This window comes from Acomys minous (assembly GCF_964271855.1).
Source record: "Acomys minous genome assembly, chromosome: 3".
NCBI lineage: Eukaryota > Metazoa > Chordata > Mammalia > Rodentia > Muridae > Acomys > Acomys minous.
This window is the reverse complement of record NC_140485.1, coordinates 120,264,265-120,286,351: the sequence shown is the minus strand read 5'-3', so window position 1 is coordinate 120,286,351 and position 22,087 is coordinate 120,264,265. Positions and strand designations below refer to the sequence as shown.

The following is a 22,087-nucleotide window of genomic DNA, read 5'->3' as shown; positions in this document are numbered from 1 at the left end:
CAGCATATGATTAGAAAAAAAACCCACTACCCTCCTCCCAGCCCTTGCACCCCTCCCTTCGAGGGACAGGGAGCTCTGGAAGGCAACAACAGTGAACACTTTTTCTTCTTGTTCCTAAAATTGGAAATAAATGAGGAATAACACAGAGAAGTAAGGAACAACGGAAGGAAGAAAAGAAAGTGATATGGAGGAAACGTGGGAGGGAAATCTAAAAAGAAACTGAAAGAAAAAAAAGAGAGAGAGAGAGAGAGAGCACATCCAACTAGATGACAGTTCACCACAGAAGACAACAGGCAAGCTGCCGTTGTAGGAAAGTTCCGAGGAAGGAAATGGTGCTATAACCACACGCGTTTACAGCCTGCAAGTGTGAGTACAAGATAGACTCTTGACCTTATAAAAGCAGCTGTCTCCTTGGGGAACTACGAAAACAAGTTTACGTTTGCAACACGTTCACCTTTCTTTAAGACTTAAAGTTACCTGGACTATACCCATTTGTATTTAAAACTTATTTCAATCAGTGTTCTTCAAAGAGGTCTTTCACACTAGGTTCCACGGCTGGATGTTGGAAGAGAAACTATCCAAGACAACAGCGAGTACTCAGACACATACCAACAGCAATGTGTCCATGTGATGAGAGAGAGAGAGAGAGAGAGAGAGAGAGAGAGAGAGAGAGAGAGAGAGAGAGGAGGGAGTTCTAGGCCAAGAAGTTCGTGTACTAAAAGGAATTCTTGACCTCTGTCTCTAGTTTCCAGAGACAACCCGCTGCACACTGCATACTAAGAAGACCAGTCTTCAAACTTACTCAGCTGCTCTCTTCCCTTGGCTAATTAGTGTGGCTCACCAGTGTCAGATGCGAGGAGCTCTCACAAACGGAGATTGCCTTAGGTGTTGAGGTGCCTTTGAGTAGGGTTTTCCACCTCAGCACAGTTTGGGATAGATACTTCTTTGTTAGGAAGCAAGCTGTGCTTTTTCTATTGTAACACAGTAGCCTTCTGGCTGCCACTTGCTAGATGCCCATAATACACCCCACCCCATTTTTGGCACCCAAAATTGTCTCCAGACATTACCAAGTGTCCCCTGGGCAACAGACTCACCACCTTCCCTGTTTTGGAATCTCTGCTCTAGAGAGAATGTAATTACGGGGCTGGAAGACATTATAGAAGCTTTGTTTTCTTGCTATTCTGCTCATGGGCAAATTCTTTCTGAATCACAGGAAAAATGAATGTTCACATCTCCAATACAGATTTGCAAGCATTAGAGCCATTCACAAGATGTGCTTTTCATAGCTAGAATACTGTTTTCTATATGAAATAGAAGTAAGCAAATAATTATTATGAATATTGTGTTAATCATAAAGTGATGCTCTAAGGGACACAGGTAATAAAAGTGTTTATAGAGATAAAACCAGTTCATGCTGATTGAAGTCTTATTGGCTACCAGACACATTTTTGTACATTTCTATTCATGTTATTTAGGCTGTCAAAATCTCTATGAGGACATATTATTTGCATTTCACAGGTGAGGACAAGGAGACTGAGAAGCGTGCAGAAGGAGTCAACGTGGAAGAGTACATTAAAACTCTGGTCAGGCTCTAGCTCTGGTCATGAAGTCCTACAGATCTTACCACCGAGTTGGGCACGGGCATATGAAAGGAATCCAATGTCAAAAGATACAGACGATGTAATCCAAAAGCCCTACAGACTGTAAGAAACGCTGTCTTAGACTAGAATTGTATACTTTGTTAGGTTTGATGAGCACCTACCTGTGCTGGGATGGAGAGGTGGGAAGGGGCTATCCTCTGAGGAACAGTGGGGATTGTGCAGTAGTGTGATGGACTACCATGTTGGTGCTTCTCCTTTCTTGGATTCACGTTGTGGAACCATGGTCCCAATACGATGCTGTTAGGAAGTAGGATGCAGTGCCTTTGAAATATAACTATGTCATGATAGTAGAGCCTCCACAATGGGCTACTGCTCTTATAAGAGAGCTGGCCTACTTTCCCTTTCCCCCATAGTGTGTGGATATACTAAAAAGGCAGCTCCTTAGAAACACAAGGAAGCCGACTCTCACGAGGCACTGTGTCTGGGGGACATTTGTACTGGACTCCCTAGCCTCTAGAACTATGAGGATTAACAGATTGTATTTAAGCCAATTGACCAGTTATAACTTATTATAGCAACAAAGACAGGTAAAGGAGTGGGAATCCTTTGGGCTGGAGAGATGGCTCAGAGGTTAAGTGCACTGGCTGCTCTTCCAGAGGTCCTGAGTTCAATTCCCAGAACCACATAATGACTCATAACCATCTATGATGAAATCTAATGCCCTCTTCTGGTGTGCTAGGGTGCATGCATGCAGAATACTGTATACAAAATAAATAAATAAATCTTACGGGGGGGGGGGGGGGAAAGGAATGTGAAGCCCAACCTCAGACAACAGAGCCATCGGAGATTAGCACCAGGGGCCAGATGTCATAATCTAACAGTCCAACGGGATGGACTTTATTCAACTGTCATATTTTTAAAATTGAGAGATCTGGAGGGAGAAGATTTGGATCTCTAAACATTTTTTTTAACAATAGATGTGGCAACACAGTCTTAGTTACTGTATCTGAGCTCTTGGTCACAACCAAGGACATGCTGCTGTCATAGATACGATTTGGCTTCTCCGCTCCCCCTCAAATCCACATATTCTGCTTGTCTACTCTCCTCTTGCTTGCTTTAATTTTCTGATTAACCTCTATAAATAAGATAATTTACAATCCAAAATACAGAAAAAAGTGTTTGGAAAAATGTATCTGATAACACAATTTTGTGAGTCCTTTAAAAGCCCTTTAAAGATGAGATGGCTCAGTCATGGTGGCATCCACCTGTGATCCCAGAAGAAGCTGAGCACAGAGAAGTGCCATGAATTTGCGGTCATCCTGGTACTTTAGAGACAAAGGCTCTTCGGGAACCCTCTTATCTCTAACCCCCAACACTGGGATTACAGGTGTGCTATCACGTTGGACATCCCAGGGGCACTGAAGGTCTGAACTTAAGTCTTCATGTTCCAAGTCAAGCATGTTACGAGCTGAACCACTTCTTCGGCTCCTCCCACAAGCACTGTTAGTGTCTCCCAAGTTTCTGGAATTGTCTCTTAGCAGTGTCATTTCTCTCTTACCAAAATGAAGGGGTAAATACTCTGTGTAGGGAACAGATGATAACCAGTGAGTACAATAGACAACTTGGGTGGTTTTGTTGGAAATCGGTATTTGCCGAGGAGAAAATGGTAGAAGAAGGGCTTGGGAGGTGACTCAACCAGCGCAGAGCTTGCTTGCTATGCGAGCATAAGGACCTGTACTCCATCCCTAGCACCCACGGAAAAGCCAAGTGAGACGTCATGGCTTTGTAACCCTAGTCGGAGAAAGGAGGACCTGGGGGGGCATGCTAGCCAGCCGGGCTTGCTTATCAGTGAACTTCAAGCTCAGTGAGATACCCAGTGATTGAGGAAGCCAGACAGTGTTGGCCTCTGGTCTCCAAATGTGTGCACATGCACACTCATATACACACAGATATATTCATACACACAAATGGATGAGGATGAGGGGCTAAAAGTGGGTGTTGTAATTTAAGAATAAATAGTATAGATTACAGTGAAAAAATGACATTTAAACAAAGACTTAAAGGAGGTTGTTGGAGGGGTAAATTACCTCCATGACTCGGAGACATCCAAGTACCAGGTAAACTGTCCTGGTATGGAACAGAGAAAAGCTCACAAATGAAATTAGAATGCCTAGATTATAGAGATTATCTAACCAACCTGAGACACAAAATTAGAAGCAAAAAGCAAGCAACATAGGTGAATGTGCTTACACCTACGCAGGTGGGAGTTCCCAGATGAATGAGCCCTAATATGTCTCCCCACTCAGCCCCACCTTGGTTTCTGCCACTGATAATCAGGTTATGAGGGGAAGACTTGAACCTGATGTGTAAAAGTCCTCAGACAGCCAAAAGCAGTGACCATGGCTGAACAGCCATGGGCCTTTTCAGGTTCTGGTGGACAGAGTACACGTGTAAACAAACCCTAATATGTATCTCACCAGTAGGAGCTCAGTTAGATGACACGGCTGTCAACTTGGTGGTGGCATAACATAATCTTCAACATTTGCCCTTCCTACACTTTCTGTCGTGTTTCTCAACATATGGCTCTCAGCTCCTCTGGGGGTCACATATCAGATATACTGCATATCAGATATTTACATTATGATTCATGACAGTAGCAAAAATTACAGTTATGAAGTAGCAAGAAAATAATTTTATGGTGTTACCACAACATGAGAAATCGCGTTAAAGGGTCAAAGCACTAGGAAGATTGAGAACCACTGCTTTTTAGCAACATCATTGGCATGCCCACATGTCTGTGTGTGTGCAGATGTGGACACACACACACACACACATGCGCGCACACACACACGTGCGCACACACACACACATGTGCACGCACGCACAAGCAAACATGTGAGTATGCTCACCTGTGCATGTGGAGGCCAGAGACTGATGCTAACCATTTTCTTCTATGACACTCTACCTTATTTTCTGAGGCAGGCTCTTGTCAATGGTCCTGGAGTTAAGATTTGCCTAGAGTGGTTGGCCAGCAAGCATCTGGCTTACAACTATTTTGCTCCTCACAAAGTTGAGGTGGCGGATGGAAAGGCCTCTGAGCTGGCTTTTATCTGGGTACTGGGGATCTGAACTCAGGATTCTCATCCTTATGCAGCACCCACTTTTCCTGCTGAGCCCCTTTCCCCCAGTCTGCACTTTTGAACTCACACATGTGTGTACTCTTCCTCTAATGTGGCTGATAGTATTCTTACTCCATTTGACATGTTTTAGGAGGTTCATCCATCCAATTCTTTTCTCATCTTTTATAGTAGCTTTCAACATTCTAAAATAGTATAATAAACACACAGTACAAAGGTAGATGAGTGAGCCAGGGGGATCAGAAGGTCAATCCCAGGAGCTAAAGGAAATAACAAATGAAGTTATTTGAGTGCAGTGGCCAGATTTCCAGGAATTGCACAGGTGATATAGGTGAGCTGGGGGAGGAGGTAGGTGGAGTTCAGTAGAGCAGGTGCTCAGATTTTCCAGGCTCCATGGCAACTGGGGTGACCCGGCCACATTAACAGTAACATCCTTTACTGAGTGATGCTGTAGCTTTAGTGTTTCCACCATCTAGGGATTACCCTTTACTCACAAGCCCGAGGGAAACCATACTCAAGCAGTGTCATGGAATCCAGGGGGAGACAAGGTCAACTGTGTCAACTGTCCCTGAAATGACTTTGATAAACAACAGCCTATGGGGGAGGTGAGAGTGCGGTAGAAGGAAAGGCCGCTTGGATTAACAATAAAGATGTCATTGGTGACCTTCAAGGGGACAAGGTTTGATGAGGCAGTAGAAGGCGGAGTGCTTGTTGGTATTACAAAGGAAGCATGTGGGGAGGAAACGGGTTGTCTTGCTTCCTCAGGCTGGGGTGACCTTTCACCGATCACTTGCTGAGGTGAGAAAGCCCCTGTCCCTGGGAACATGTGGCTCAGGCAATCAAACACTTCCCAGCAGAGCCCCACGAACTCAGTTCTCATGTGTCAGACTGCTGATTAAAATATTTCCAGAAAAGTCTACCAGATTCTCTGAAAGGCCTCTGAGGTTGCTCATTCAAGGGAATCCTTCTACTCACGCTGCTTGTTTGCATGAATGCAGGGAAACATAGGTTATTACATGTATTTACTAATTGAGAATTTTACTACTTTTAAAACTCCACAATTCTGATTCTAAAGATCACCTGTACCTATACCTGCCCACCCATTTACCCATCGTCTGCTTCTTTATACAAGCAACTTATCCCTGCCTGTAAGGGTAGTTAGTCTACAGGAACATTCTATTTCATTTCTCACCCTCAGTCTGCTGCTCCTTTCCCTCTTTCCTCATTTTCCCCAGGGATAAGTTGTAGAAAGTAAATTTCTTTTCATTTTGATCACTGATCTCACCTTCCTTGATAAATGCAGTGATTTCTTTCTTACAGTCTTTAAAGATAGCACCTCTTGCACTGCTGTGTCCACCTGAAGTTATTAGCCGAGGATTCACAGCCAAGCTCCTTAAGTGTGTGGATTTTACAATCTTAAAGTCTCTCTTCGCCCCTGAGACTTCTGGACTCAGAAGTCTCAGACACACTCCCATCAGATCAAAACACCGGGACTTAATAATTTTTATAGCATAACTGACAATTTTTGCTTTTGTCTTACTCAATAAAATATATTCAGTGACAAGATAGTTTCCGGTTTAACCAAGTCCTCAACGTCCTCAATAGTCTGTGGCAAATAGTAACTGTTGAATGAATGACCCCATTGACTGAATGAATTCTGTTTTGACTTCTGCAAGTGAGCCATATAATCATGGTTGCCTTTTTTTAAAATTAATTTATTCATATTACATCTCAGTTGTTAGCCCATCCCATGTATCCTCCCATTCCTCCCTTCCTCCCACTTCCCCCTACTCCCCTCCCCTCCCCTATGTCTGTGTCTGAGGGGGACCTCCTCCCCCTATATATGCTCATACGGTATCAAGTCTCTCCTTGGTGACCTATTATCTTTCCTCTGAGTGCCACCAGGTCTCTCCATCCAAGGGACATGTTCAAATATGGGGCACCAGAGTTTGTGTGAAAGTTAGATCTCCTTCTCCACTCAACAGTGGAGAATGTCCTGTCCATCGGCTAGTCTGGGTAGGGGTTCGAGGTTTACTGCCTATTTTTTCCTTGGCTGTTGCCAAAGTTTGCGGAGGACCTCAGGGCCCAGACTCGCCTGTAGTTTTCCAGGACCCGCTGGATCCTTCTATTTCCTCTTTCTCCCAGGCTTCTCACATCTAAAGTCTCAATAGGATGTCCTCCCCTCTTACCCACCTTCCTTGTAAGTACAGTTTTTCATGGGGACGTACACCTTGGACTAGTGTCTCGATATAAGTGAGTATATACCATTTAGCTCTTTTTGCTTCTGTGTGAACTCACTCATTATGACAATTTCTAGTTCAATCCATTTGTCCACAAATTTTGGAAATTCCCTGTTTTTAATAGCTGAGTAGTATTCCATAGTGTAGATGTACCACAGTTTCTTTATCCATTCTTCTATTGAGGGACATGTAGGCTGTTTCCATGTTCTGGCTATTATGAATAAGGCAGCTATGAACATGGTTGAGCATATGTCCCTGTTGTGTGGTAGTGCATCCTCTGGGTATATTCCAAGGAGTGGAATAGCTGGGTCTTGAGGAATCATGGCTGCCTTTTAAGAAGCCATTTTGTATTGGGTACTTAGCTGGCAGTCTCTCTGGTTTTCATGCTGTCAGCCAGTTCTTTTGTGGTTTCTTTCTTTCTTTTCATTTCATGTGCCTTTTTATTTCATTCTGTCTCTTTAAACATTTTTTTTTAATTTAGTCACTCTATATCTCAACTGTAGCCTCCTTCCTTGTTTCCTCCCAGCCCCACCCCCTCTCTTTCAAACCCATTTCCCCTCTTTAGTCCTCAGAAATAGGGAGCCCTCCTCCCCTATCATCTGACCTCAGCCTCTCAAGTCTCATCTGGACTGCCTGCATCCTCTTCCTCTGTGGGCTGGCAAGGCTGCCCTGCCAGGGGGGAGTGATCAATGAATGGGCGCCAGAGTCCAGCCAGAGGCAGCCCCAATTCCCTATACTATGGGACCCACAAGGAGACAGCGCTGCCTATCGACTACATCTGAGCAGGGATCTAGGTCCTCACCATGCATGGTCCTTGATTGGTGCATCAGTTTCAGCTCAACCCCGGGCCCAGAATTGTTGGCTCCATTGGTCTCCTTGTGAAGTTCCTGTACCCTCCAGGTCCTTCTATGTCCCAACTTTTCTATAAGACTCCCTGAGACTCCCTAGAGTTTGGCTGTGAGTCTCAGCATCTGCTTCCATCCATTGCTGGGTGGAGTCTTTCAGAGGTCCTCTATGGTAGGCTCCCATCCTCTTCTTTTTCTTTAAGCACTTCAGGTGTCTGTTCTATTTGCCCTTCTGAATGAGAATTAAGCATCCTCCCTAGGGTCCTCCTTGTTAGTCAGCTTCTTTAGGTCTGTGGATTGTAGTGTGGTTATCCTGTATTATGTGACATCTTTTGTGGTTTCTTATCATTAAGTGATGCAGTTTCCTAGGTGTCTGTCATTGTTCTTCTCTCCACAGTGTATTCTACCTAGCCAGACTCATCCACAGTTATAAATGCAGCTTCCGTTGTAAGTTTACCTTTCCTCAAGGAGCCCTGACCTCCTGCTCTTTAAACCCATTTTTTAGCTTCTTTCAAAATTTCACCACTTAACTGTCTCATGAGGACTCTAAGAACAGAAGTAAGAGAATTGGAACAACTCTTGTCTCTAAGGCCAGTGGGATTAGCCATTTCTTTAGGTATCTTTTTTCTGCTCACCTGTCCCATTGGATCTAGCACTGCTTGCCTTGGATCAAATTCCTATGATGTATGCCAACTATATCCTCCACTACTCCATTTTTTTCTTGTCATGTGTAGGGTTCATGTGCGAGATGATAAACTTGGGGGGGGGCAAACACAAGCAATACTATCATCTTCCTCTTTTAACCCCCCCTCCCTTCCTACATAGTCTCTCTCTCTCTCTCTCTCTCTCTCTCTCTCTCTCTCTCTCTCTCTCTCTCTCTCTGTGTGTGTGTGTGTGTGTGTGTGTCTGTCTGTCTGTCTGTCTTTGTCTCTCTGACTCTGTCTGTCTGTCTCTCTCTCTCTCTCTCTCTCTCACATACACACAGACACAGACACAGACACACACACACACACACACAGAGAGAGAGAGAGAGAGAGAGAGAGAGAGAGAGACAGAGAGACAGAGAGACAGAGAGACAGAGAGAGAGAGACAGAGAGAGAGAGACAGAGACAGAGAGACAGAGACAGAGAGAGACAGAGAGAGACAGAGACAGAGAGAGACAGAGACAGAGAGAGACAGAGACAGAGAGAGACAGAGAGATCTTAGCTAAGAATCTCAGACCTCACAAGTACTGGATTGCCTCCTACTGTGAGACGCAATGGTCGCACTCTTTTTCCCTGGGCTGGAAAGAGAAGACTAGCGAGGCAGCACTGGAAAAATGGAGCAAATAATACTCATCTCTCTAAACCCTAAAAAGAATTTTCCTTTAAATAGCATTATAAAGTGACATAAATACAAAGTATCAGATCGATAAAAAGGGAAGGAGAGGTGTGTTCACTGAGGCAACTCTGGCCATACACTTCACAATGGGCTCCTTTGCTACCCGTTTCACTCTTCTGACTCTACCTCAGAAAGAATTCTCATTTCACAAAGTGGCGTGTACCTCTTTCCTGTTTCTTTTAAAATATGTCTTCCTCAGACACTTGTCAAGATCAGGGGGCTAGGGCAGCAGAATGATGATGGGGGGCGGGGCGGGGGACAGTTGATTTACTCTGAACTTTTAAAGGGCCATTAGGCCCTTTAATTTGGAAGACTCAGATGATAGATGTTGCCACTAATAACCAGGAATGGGGAAAGTAACCTTTGAAGGCTCCCAGACTTTAGCACAACTGACTCTATGATGGAAGTACCATTCATGCCATAAACCTCAGCACCAACCAGCCAAAACTAAAACAAAGACTGAACCTATTAAAGCCAGTAGTTTTAGGAAAGTCTCTAAATGCACTAACCTTACCTTTATGGATTCTGTAGCTCCACTTCTGGCTAACTATCCTTGTTAATTAAAGTATGTCAACCCAGACATGGTTTTTGTGCTTAAAAGCTCACCCTGAGAAATGCTTTGTGTTATCACAAACACTGAGTGTAGTCTCTGGCTAGCTAATAAAGACTTCCTTTCGGCTTAAACCCTTGTCTAAATAATCTCCTCTCACAGATGCCTCACAGCAGGGAAGGTTTCATGTAGCATTAGCAAGCTTGGATATTTACATTTAAGAAACAGCAGTTCAAGAATTATTTTTTATTCATTCATTTATTGGTGGACTGTTGGAGATCCAACCCAGAACCTTGCATGATCCAGGCAAATGCTTTTGTGGTTTTGTTTAAGACTAGGTCTAACTGGGTAGCCCTGGCTGGCCTTGAACTCACTATGTAGCCCAAACTGACCTAGACCTTGAAATCCTGCTACCTTTACCCTGTCCACTGGAACTGCAGGTGTGTATTACCAAACACTGCCATACCAATGATATTTTGAGCAAGAGGATATTACAATGGATGGTCACCAGATATTAGAAGTGGCAGTAACAACCTACATCATCTATAACATTTATTATATGTAAGGTGTTGTGGGAAATGATTATCTCATTTACATTTTAATATAGCTCTTTGACTTGATTATTCTTTATTTTCCTTTCACAGATGAAGAGCCAAAGTCTTAGATAATTTGCTCAATTTCTCAAACGTTATAGAAATGGAACCAGAATTCATCCTCAGATTTGTTAGACTCAGGGTGATTTTCAGTCAGCAGCTTGACAAAGTGAGACAGTGAGTTACCACTAGAATACAGACCTTCCGTTCTTTATTACAGAATCTCCCCTCCTTCCTTAGCTCATATTTGTCTTCTCTAAGTGGCTGTCTCTAGGCCCTCGAGGCTGCTCCATCATCAGCTCCAGTCTCTCCTTTGCTTATGCTTTCCGGTTCCTTCGTACAATCCTGGGGATTAACTCAGCATTCATTCTTTTCCAGCACTGATCTCCCAACACCATTGCTCTGAATCTCTTAATCCAGGCTTTAGCTATGCCTTATGTATTTTCAATTATATTCAGGTATTCTAAAATTTTTTCATCATAAGATTAGGTAGCAGTGAAACACTTGATTTCTGATGCAGTGCAAACAATAAACTTTTAAATAAAATATCACTTCCTTAAATGTGCCCAATAGAAACTAGATAGTTTATCATTTGGACAAATGCTTTCTGTAAAATTGAAAGCGTTCTGTCATTCTTATTACTTCTTTATCATATGTTTGTATTTCTGCCTGTCTGCAAATTTTTATCACAATGTGAGCTAGTTTAACTTTGGGGGGAAAAAGGTAGCATGGAACTTCTGCCACTACAAGTTCTCAAGCAGATCAGCTGTAGGATCTAGGAAATGGTAGTCTAGACAATCTGGACACTTCCTCCTAGCTACATACCCACCATGCCCTTAGAAAGTCCTGCGGCATCTCTGAGCCGCATACACAACACTCCAGGCTACTCTTTGTGCTTCCCAGTATTTAATCTCTTCAGTCATTTATTATTTTACATGTCTTCATATGTTCTGAGCAACCAAGCAAAGCGTTGCCTTATTCTATGTCTTTACTACAAAGTAGATATTTTTGAAAATATTTGCTGATGTAATGAGCTCACTGGGGCCGTGTCCTGTTCTTTTATTATGTGTTGTAGTTCCTCTTTCAGGCAGCCTTACCACATGCTAAGTCACTCCAATAAGGAAACATCGGGGGAATTTCCAGCAGGTAGGTATACACGGTTCACTTCCTCACCTTCAGAAGGGAAGAAGAAAAATTATGGCCTAGGATATGCCTTTGGAACCTGGAAGCTCCAGCTGCACAGAATGTGATCTTTGCTCTAAAGATGCTAGCCATCTGGCACAGGGGCATAGGCATGGAGAGACAAGCAAAGCCAATATTTATGAAATTATATTATGAAATAGTTTGGGGCATTGTCATTTTATTATTTACCTAGAGTAAGCCATGCTACAAAGTTGGCTAAAGCCATAATCAAGTGTCCTATCCTATTTGTTAGCTATCTATGCCAACCCGTCATTGACAAGGCTCCCTACCATAGATGTTTTAAGAAGTGCTTGGTATAAATCCAGTTTCTTCAGGTGCATGAATAACCTGATAAGCTGTGGGTGATGGCTCAAGTTGTCTTTCAAGAGGCAGCGTTGTAGAATAGATGGGGCCTGGACTTCAGCATCCATGAGATTTGAGTTTTGATCAAGATGTATCTGCTCTGAGCTGCAGCAGCTGGAGCAAATACTTGTTCTGTCTAAGGCTTTGGTCTCAGCTACAGGACAAAAATAATGCTGTCTTCCTTGGTGCACTTAGAACAGATGTTAAAGGTTCTGTACATGTAAAATCCCACGTTCCTGGAGGGTACTCATTAAATATTAACAACTTTCTTTTTCCTCCTTTTTGTGTGGAGAAATGCTTGGCTTGTAATTTCACAACGCCATATTTTCGCTATAGTCTACGTGTGTGAGCTTGACTTTTTCTCCATTTATTAGGCCTTCTGAGAGCTCCTGACTAATTTTGTGCTTCTTAGACACGTTATCATGTCTCTCCATGGGGGCTGGTCAGGAATTTTAAGTTGAATTCAATGGTTGAAGCGACCTTGTCACACTTGCCTCCAATAGTGAGAGAACATACATTTCCAAGCCCCAGGCCTTCACCTTGATTTAGAAATTCTTGTTGCTTAACATTCTTTGAGCAATGCCCAGAAACTGACTTTCTTTAACTTACCCTGAAAAGGGTTAGTGGGCAGGGACTGTGCAAAAATCTTACAAGAGGGCTCACCAACCAATGCTGGGAGACTTGGAAGCAGGGCAGTTCCAGTAGCTGTAGCCACAGGAGCCTTGCTGTCATGGGGCTCCAAATCTAATTTGTGCACACTTGGGTGACTACCAAATCTTCAGACTTTTAGAAAAGCCAGCTTACATCCTTCGTCCATGTATCTGGAGCACCAAGGAGCCACTGAAGAGGAAAGAAACAACAGTTTCACATCCCAGATCTCAGGACTCTCTCACGGTGTGATTCCTTATCAGCTTCTAGGGAAACAAGGACAAAATTGCATCTTATGTATAACATCTGTGTCAGAGGTCACCTGAACCAAGCCTCCTCTCACCTAGCTGTGAAATGAAGACAGTCAAAATCACTTCATAATGGCTGCTGTTGCTTAAAAACAACAACAACAACAAAACAAAAACAAACAACAACAACCAAAAAACAAAAAAAAAAAAACAAAAAACCAAAAAAAACCCCACTACTGTTAGCAATACAAGAAACTACTTCTACTATATTCTTGGATCTGTGGAAACAAAAACAATGAAGGATTGATGGTTTCTTGTGTCTGTGAGTAGTAGACAGAAGAGAGGAAAATTTCTTGCTCCAGGAAGAAGAAATGAGGATAGTGAACCCATGAGTCAGGATAAGTTTAGGCATGGAGCCAAATACAGTGTTATGGTTTGAATGTAAATGTCCTCCTCAAGCTCATAGTTTGAACATATTCCCAAGGTGATATGAGTCAAAAATAAATCTTTCCTCTATTAAGCCGTTTCTGCTGGGTATTTGGTCACATCAATGGAAAACCGACCAATATACCAGTGCTGGCTTTGCTACTTGTTATACCTGTGGTATTAACTTGGAGATCTACCTAATTTTGAACCTCAACTTCCATTTCCACAAACAGATGAGAAGCAATGTTGGCCAGCTTTCTAATGATGAGTCTAGAAGGAAAGACAAAGATTAATGAACACAGAGAGATAGCAGCTACCCAGCCAAATGTGAGACTCACTGGAGCTCTTTTTCATGAATTGCAAGAAGACCCTGGATGCCAGGTGTGAGCTGAGATCTCTAGGAATAAATATATCACATCATGATGGTAAGCCCTGTGAAAGAAGAGGAGAATCAATATCAATGTAATTGATTTTTATTGTTAATCTTAGGTGTCATCTTGATTGGATCTGAAATCAATTGAAACACAAGGCTGGGAAGGCTTCTAAGGGTATTTCCTGAAAGACCACCTTTAGGATGAGGACATTATTCAGTAGCCCAGATAAAGGAAGCCCAGGGGGAAAGCATTGCTTTTTGCCTGCTGAATTTTTTCTTTGTTTAAATGAAAATATTTTGTTTCATATAATATATTCTGATTACTGTTTCACCTCCCTCATCTCCTTCCAGCTCTTTACCTTCCTACCCTTTAAACTACATGCTTTCTCTCTCTCTCTCTCTCTCTCTCTCTCTCTCTCAAAAGCCAGGCAAATAGAAAAGACAAACAAGAGTATAACAAACCAAAAAGCAAAAGATAAAAATACACACACACACACACACACACACACACACACACACACACCATTAAAACACAGAATTGGAAACAATAGTATGCAAGCAAAAGACCAGTAAGGGGGAAAAAGCTCAAACAAAGCAATATGAGAGAGTAAATCTCCTAATAAACCATTGATTAAACTTTATGTTGGCAATGTACTCCAGGGCATAGGACCTGTCCTTAAGTGTGGTTTTTCCAGTGAAACTCTCTTGGAGAAACTGATTTTTCCTTGTGGACAGTTATTAATTGAATATAACTTTGTGGTTGGGGATGGGAGCTCCTATTTACTTCCTCATCTCAGTGCTGTGATCCCATTGGGTTTGGAACTATGTGGGCTGCCACAGTCTCTGTGAGTTCATATGCGTGCCAGCCTTATTCTTTCTAGAAGGCCTTAATTCCTCGGTACCTGGTGCTAGAAGGCCTCTATTCCTTCTGGTACTAATCCCTTTCTGCCGTGATTTCTGCAGTTCTCTGGGCTCCAAGTGAAGGAATTTGATGGAGACTTCCTGTTTAAGTCCGAGTGTCCCAAGGTCTCTCCTTCTCTACACACTGTCTGGCTGTGGGTCTCTGTGTCATTTCTCATATGCTGCAGGAGGAAGTATCTGATGGTAGCTGAGCAATTCATGAATCTATGAGTGTAGCAGAGTGTTATTAGTCATTGTGTTGCTAATTCCTCTGGCTGAACAGTAGCATTTAGTTTTCCCCTAGATCCCTGGCCTATGTCGTCTCAGGTTCTTGGCCACCCAAGCACCATTGAAGATAGATTTTATCTCATGGAGTAGGCCTTTAACTCAAGCCAGATATTGATTGGTTAATCCCATAAGCCTTGTGCCATTATTGTACCAGTGTGTCTTGCAGGCAGGTCGGGTCACCATTGTAGACTGAAGGGTTTGTAGTTGTGTTTTTGTTTACATTCTCCTTCGGTAGCATGTAGGGCACCTTCCTATATCATGGGTCAGTAGGTGTGAAGGCTCTAGGCAGGCACCGGACAGCCTTCTCTATGTTCAATGAATCTTTGACAATAGGGCTTTACTATCAATTTTTAGTAAGACACCAATAGCTTTGGCAATAGGCTGAGTTAGAGGTTCCTATAGGCCCCTTTAGCCAAAAAATTGATTAGATGTAACCCATTCTCAGTACTGGGAGATTCATTTGATGACAAGAGAAGTCTATCTGGGGCTCTATCTTCCCCTTTATTCAGCATTTTCATTTAGACTTTCTTTATATATGTATATGCCATAGAAAGTTTCTACTGTGTTAGATTTTCATATGACCCCTCACATTGCCCTAGTTTTAGCTGTTCCTCTCCACGTCTCCTCCTTTGTCCTCTCTATAGTCCTCCTCCCTGTTTGATTACCCAATTTTAGTCCCTGCTTCCCCTATTAAGCCATAACTATCTGTTCTATTTCCCCTTCTTAGGGAGATCCATCCCTCTCACTTAGTCCTTTACTTTCTACATAATCTCTGTGGTTATATGGGTTGTAACTTGTTTATGGAAGGTATAAGTGCAAACATCCACATATCAACCATATTTGTCATTATGGTTCTGAGTTACTTCACACAGGATGATTTTTTTCTAGTTCTGTTCATTTACCTGTAAATGTCATTTTTTAAACATCTTAGTAATAGTCCATTATGTAAATGCACCACATATTTTTTTTTATCCAATCATCCATTGACAGACATCTAAGCTCTTTCCAATTTATGGCTATCATAACTATTACAGCAAAGAACAGAGATGAGCAAATATTTCTCTCACAGGTTGTAGAGTCCTTTGGGAATATGCCAAAGAGTGGTATGTTGGAACTTGAAGTAGATCTACTCTCAGCTTCCTGAAGAACCACTACACTGATCTCTGTAGTGGTTGTAAGAGTTTGTACTCCCACCAGCAATGGATAAACGTTCTTTACTCCACATCCTTGTCAGAATGGGCTATCATTTGTTTTATTGACCTCAGCCGTTCTGACTGGGTATAAAATGAAATCTCAAAGTAGTTCTGATTTGCATTTCCCTGATGACTAAGGATGTTGAAATTTTTGGTGTTTGTCAAGCCATTTGAGTTTTATCCTTTGAAAACTCTCTGTATGGTTTTGTATTCTATTTGTCCCTTTCCCGTCCTTTGTAGTTCTTTATATATTTTAGATACTAACACTCTCTAGGATGTGTAATTGGTAAAAAGTATTTTTCCCCTCAATAGCTTACCACTTTCTGTAGATGAAAGTGTCCTTTGCCACACAGATTTTTGGTTACATGAGGTCCCATTTATGAATTGCTGTTCGTAGTGCCTGGGTTCTGTTCAGTTTTTTTCCTGTGACAACAAGTTAAACACTGCTCCCCACTTTCTCCTCCATTAGGTTCAGTGTATTTGTGAGATCTTTGATCCATTTGGAGTTGATTTTCATACAGGATAATAAGTATGGGTTTAGCTGGATTCATCTTCATGCAGCCATCCAGCATGAGTAGCACTGAAGATGCTTTTTTCCAGTGTGTATTTCAAGACTCTATGTTAAAAATCAGGAACCCATAGCTATGTGAACTTGTGTGTGGGTCTTCAGTTTGATTCCATCTTCAGTTTGATCAACATATCTGTTCTTATGCCAAATACCATATATTCTGTTTTTATTACTATAGCTGTGTGGTAGAATTTGAGGTTGGGGATGGTGATGCCTCTAATAATTCTTTGGTTATTCATGATTGCTTTAGATAACTTGGCGTGGTTTTTGTTTTGTTTTGTTTTGTTTCTTTGTTTTTGTTTTGTGGTGTGTGTGTGTGTGTGTGTGTGTGTGTGTGTGTGTGTGTGTTTCTGTATGAAACTGAAAACTGTTCTTTCCATTTCTGTGAAAAATTGGGTTGAAATTTTGATATGGATTTCATTGAATCTGTAGATTGCTTTTGGAAGGATAGTTATTTTCTGTGAGTTTATAAGCATTCTGTTGTTACTGATATCCAGCTTTAATCTGTAGTGGTCTAATAGTATGCAGGGTTTTATTTCAATTTTATTGTACCTGATAAGACTTGCTTTGTATCCACATATGTGGTCAATTTTGGAGAAAGGTTCATAAACTGTTGAAAAGAGATATTCTTTTGTGTTTGAATGAAATGTTTTGTAAACATGTTAGGTCCATTTTATTTATGATATTTAATGCCAACATTTCTTTGTTTAGTTTTTGTCTGGATGACCCATCTATTGGCAAGAGTGTGGAATTGAAGTCTTCCAGTATCAGTGTGTGAAGGTCCATATGTGATTTAAACTGTAGTATTGCTTCTTTTATAAACATGGGGCTTTGTGTTCGGCACATAGATATTAAGAATTGAAATGTCTTCTTGGTAGATTTTTTCCTTTGATGAGTATGTAGTTTCCTTCTGTGTCTCTTCTGACTAGTTTTTGTTTGAAGACTATTTTGTCAGATATTAAAATGGCTACAACTGCTTGCTTCTTCAGTTCATTTGCTTAGACTATCTTTTTTTATCCTTTTACCCTGGGGTGATGTCTATCTCTTATAATAAGGTATGTTTTTTTGGCTGCATCAATTTGTTAGTCTGTGTATTTTATTGGAGAATTGAAGACATTAATACTAAAATGTATCAATGAACAATGTTTTACTGATTCCTGTGCAACCAAAAAACAAACAAACAGAAATAAACTGTTGTTGTGAAACAGGTCCCCCTCCTCCGACCTCTTTTGATTTGTTTGTCTAGAATTATTCATTCTTTTTTCCAATTTTTAAAAATTATTTTTTTTACTTTTACATATACATTTATATTGTTACACATATATACAACAAGCTACCTACAGCAAGAAGGTCCACCAAAAAATTAGGATTTATATAAATATTACATTCAAAGTGTTTTTGGCTATTTGTATTTGGCAACCTTGAAGAAAACATCTTTTCTATCTTGGTGCGTCTAAACTTCTGAATGTAAATCCATATGTATCATATCTTTATCAACTTAAAACATCTATTGGTTCTCCCACTTCCATGTCTTGTACCCAGTCTTATCTCTGAGGTTTTGTTTGACTTCCTAAAGTTTTCATTTCCAGCTTTATGCCAGTTTGGGTTTTTTTGTTTGTTTGTTTGTTTGTTTGTTTGTTTGTTTTGTGTGTGTGTGTGTGTGTGTGTGTTTCTATTTCTACTTTTATGTCTTGAACTGTTTTTATTATTTCACTACACTTTTTGTGTTTTCATAAACTTGATTAAGGGATTTATTTGTATCTTCCTTAAGGCCCTTGAACATACTCAGTATTGCTATTTTGAAGTTCTTGTCTTGACCTTTAGCTCATTTTGCATTTCTCAGTAGGGTCACTGGGTTCTGGTGGAGACACATTGTTCTTGCTGTTAATGATTATGTCTAGGTACCTGGGGTTAGAGTGAGCAAAGTGATTTTAGGTATTGATATCTGGACTTGCATGTTTAGTGGGTGTTTCATTCCTTCATTTCTGTTGCCCTCTCTGGATCTTGGGAGAGGGTGATGACTATGGATTGCCTGGTCGGGTGGGCTTCCACAGGTCAACGGAAGGCAGAGGGGGATAGAGGTAGGCTTGTACTTGCATATACTGTCAACATTTGCGCCTGAGTGGGAAAAGGTTTTGCCCATTCTAAGCTTGCCCTGTATGGGGAAAGTTTTTCCATTTTCCCAGGGATCTGAGGCATTGGTCCTTGACTTGCCTGCTTACATGTCAACAATACACACCCATTCAGTACTTTATCTGCTCTTTACACATTTACTCAGTACGTCTTCAGTTCCACACAATGACATGCTCATGTGAGCAGCACATGCAGAACACACACACACACACACAAACACACACATGTACACACACACATGTATATGCACAGGCACACATGCATGCACACATACACATGCATGTATGCACACAAGGGCAATTGAAACATTTTTTTAAAGATCAGAATCATAAAGAGTAAATCAAGCCAGGTGCCTGTAATCCCATCACCCAGGAAGGCAGATGGGTCTCTGTGTGTCCAAGGCCAAGCTGTGCTACAAAACAAGTCCAGGAAAGCCCGAGAAACCCTGTCTCAAAAACAAAAAACAAAACAAAAACAAAAAGAAGGAAGGAAGAAAGAAAGAAAGAAAGGGAGAAAGAGTGTAAATCAAATAAATCTTTCTTCATCGGTAGTGAGAATTTTAGAATTTTTATTTCATTAAAAAACACAAACCAGGAATGGTGGCACACACCTGTAATCCCAGCACTCTGGGAGGCACAGTCAGAAGGATCTCTGTGAGTTCAAGTACAGCCTGGTCTACAGAGTGAGTCCAGGACAGCCAAAACTACACAGAGAAACCCTGTTTCAAAAACAAACAAACAAAAACAAAAAATGACTCCCCTCACCCCCCTCAAAAAAAGCCCATAATATTAGGAGAATATGTTTTCACTTTAATTCCACATCTGGGGATATGAGGCTGCTTCACATCAGGTGACTATGATTTGCCTCACACTCTAGAAGGGGCTTGTTTTTTTTTTTTTTGACAGCTGTGTGTGATGTTTTGGAGTTCTGGAAACTTTCCAGGGGCTATATAAATGCTGTGATCCTGAGAGGTGGTGTTGCTGTTGTTGGCTGGTTGGTGGTTGAATGCTCTTGGTTGCTGCTTGTCAAGTGTTCGCCTGCAAAGAAACGAGAAGAAGAAATTAGATATCCTGACCGCGAAGACCAAACTTGCTGTTTGATCAAGAGCCCTAATCATCGTGAGGTGGTCTAACGGTATCTTCATCCCCTTTCCCTCTGTTCTTTTCTTCTCTTCTACCTAGTGTGAGAGGATTGATAAGGCTGGAGGAGGGTGGGAGAAAGAACATGTTTTGTAAATATGTTAGGTCCATTTTATTGGTACAAAGTACCAAATGCCGGCTACATTCATCTGCCCTCTTCTCTCTCAGACTTTATTTTTTTTAGCTTGGGTTTGTTAACTTATTTATCTTTCCAGTGTTTCTTTATGTGTATGAAACTGTATCCGAACAAAATATATTTTTATTCCTTTATTCACTTATTTCACAAAAGGCTGAAAATTACATACACTATTTTCCATGAGGTTTGTTTTTATTTTTTTATGTAACAGGATTAACTAATCCTAACATCTCTGTATCCATGCAGGAAACAGCCCTATTAATGTTTTTACATTTGCAAAGTATCCATTGTGTAAATATACTATGGTTCCCCTGGGTCTTGTGTAAGCCTTGCCACAGTAAGTGGTTATGTATGTGGTTATTACAACGCTGCAGAAATGGCTGTAAGAAAGATGCCCCAAATAGGAATGTTCCCATGAACTGGTGAAGATGGTCATATTTTCCTCTGTTGCACTAAACTGTTTCCCTTCACTGTAAAGTGGCATAATGTAAAATTTCAGTGTTTTTATTTTGCAGTTTTCTATTTGGTCATGTGAATATTTTGAGTGTGAAATGTCATTGACATAATTTGTATATTTTCCCAGTTTATTTTATTATTGCCTTAGATTCTTTCCTGTTGCTGTGATTCAAATACTCTGTCAAAAGCCACTCAAGAGAGAAAGGACTTATTTTGTTACAGGGAACCCACCAGAACTGACCAATCAGACACAGTTTATAACCAATTGAAAGTCTTTACTCCTGCTGGCTGGAACTACACTCAGGTATTCGAGACTCAAGTATAGTGCTGAGTGTTTAGGGTAAGGCGTTTTAAAAGGCAAAGACCACATCCTGGTATCTTGCTCAGTAGCTGTGCCAGGGGTAGGGTTGTGCAAGCAAAAAGATGCTAAGATAAGCAGTTAGCTGAAGGGGGAGGGTTGCACAAGTAAGCACTATAATAGAACTTCAGGGCTTGCCTGAGGAGGGGGAGGCTTGCCTAAGCAGGAAGTTTAACAGAAGCTAAGTTAGCTGGTGCGTCTTGACTTCCTGTTCCTAGAATAGAGTTGGGTAATTTTTCCATGGGATTCTCCGTCCAGAAGATTAAATTCTAGTTAAATCTAAAATGGCCTCAGCAAGAACACAAGATGGAAGAACCTCTGCACTGTCTTGCTCCGCCCTGAATTCATCTAACAGTCCATTATGGCAGACAATTTCCGTGGCAGGGACTTGATGGCAGCTGGTCACATTACGTTAACTGGCATGAAAACAGATCAAGGAACACTTGTGCTCAGCCCCCATCTTCCTTTTAAGCCTAGGGAATGGTGCCACCCACTTTTAGTGCTGCTCTTCCCACTTCCGTTAACTTGGTGTAATAGTTCATAGGCATTCCTAAGAGTTTAACAATTCCTCACAAGTGAGCCTGTAGGCTTGTCCCCTCAGTGATTCTGGCACATTCTGGCAACATGACAACACTAACCTTGCTACTCGTTTGCTTTGCTTATAGTGTATTTTCCATGGGCTTCTCAAAAGTTACAGGATTTCATTTACTGTTTTAACTTTGTGATTTTTAAAATTTAGCCCATAAAAAAACCCCTTTCTACTCCAAAAGTGCATTATTAAGAAATGCACCTGTAGTTTTCATTACAATTTTTATTTATTTATTTGTACTTTTAAATATTTGATATAATTTAAGATTTATGTTTATGTAGTTTATGTTTCCTTCAAATGGCCAGTCATTCCTCTAACTAATATACTTGTCTTCATTTTTTTAATATTAAAATTGGTTCTTATAAGAAATTTCTCAGCCAGGCGAGGTGGCTCACATCTGTAATCCCAGCCAGCACTCAAGGAGGCAGAGGCAGGCAGATCACTGTGAGTTCAATGCCATCCTGGTCTACAAAGTGAGTCTAGGACAGTCAAAGCTACACAGAGAAACCCTATCTCGAAAAAAGTAAAAATAATCAAGAGATTACTTTACCTACAGAAATAAAGTAAAATGAAGATAACTTTCAATGTGTTCACATCTTTAAAAAAATTTTTTTCTGGCCAGGTGTGGTGGCTCATGCCTTTAATCCCAACACTCAGGAGGCAGAGGCAGAGGCAGGTGGATCTTTGTAAATTCAAGGCCAGCCTGGTCTACAAAGCGAGTCCATCCAGGACAGCCAGTAC

The 22,087-nt window shown here is 41.3% G+C and overlaps 1 long non-coding RNA gene across 2 annotated transcripts in view; it reads left to right on the top strand.

The window, feature by feature from the left end:
* The first annotated feature begins 78 nt into the window (after positions 1-78).
* LOC311594642 overlaps positions 79-22,087 on the top strand; it is a 58,772-nt gene continuing 36,763 nt past the window's right edge. For both annotated transcript variants that reach the window (XR_014778174.1, XR_014778175.1), the window contains exon 1: positions 79-589. This is a non-coding gene — a long non-coding RNA (uncharacterized lncRNA). The remainder of the gene's footprint in view (positions 590-22,087) is intronic.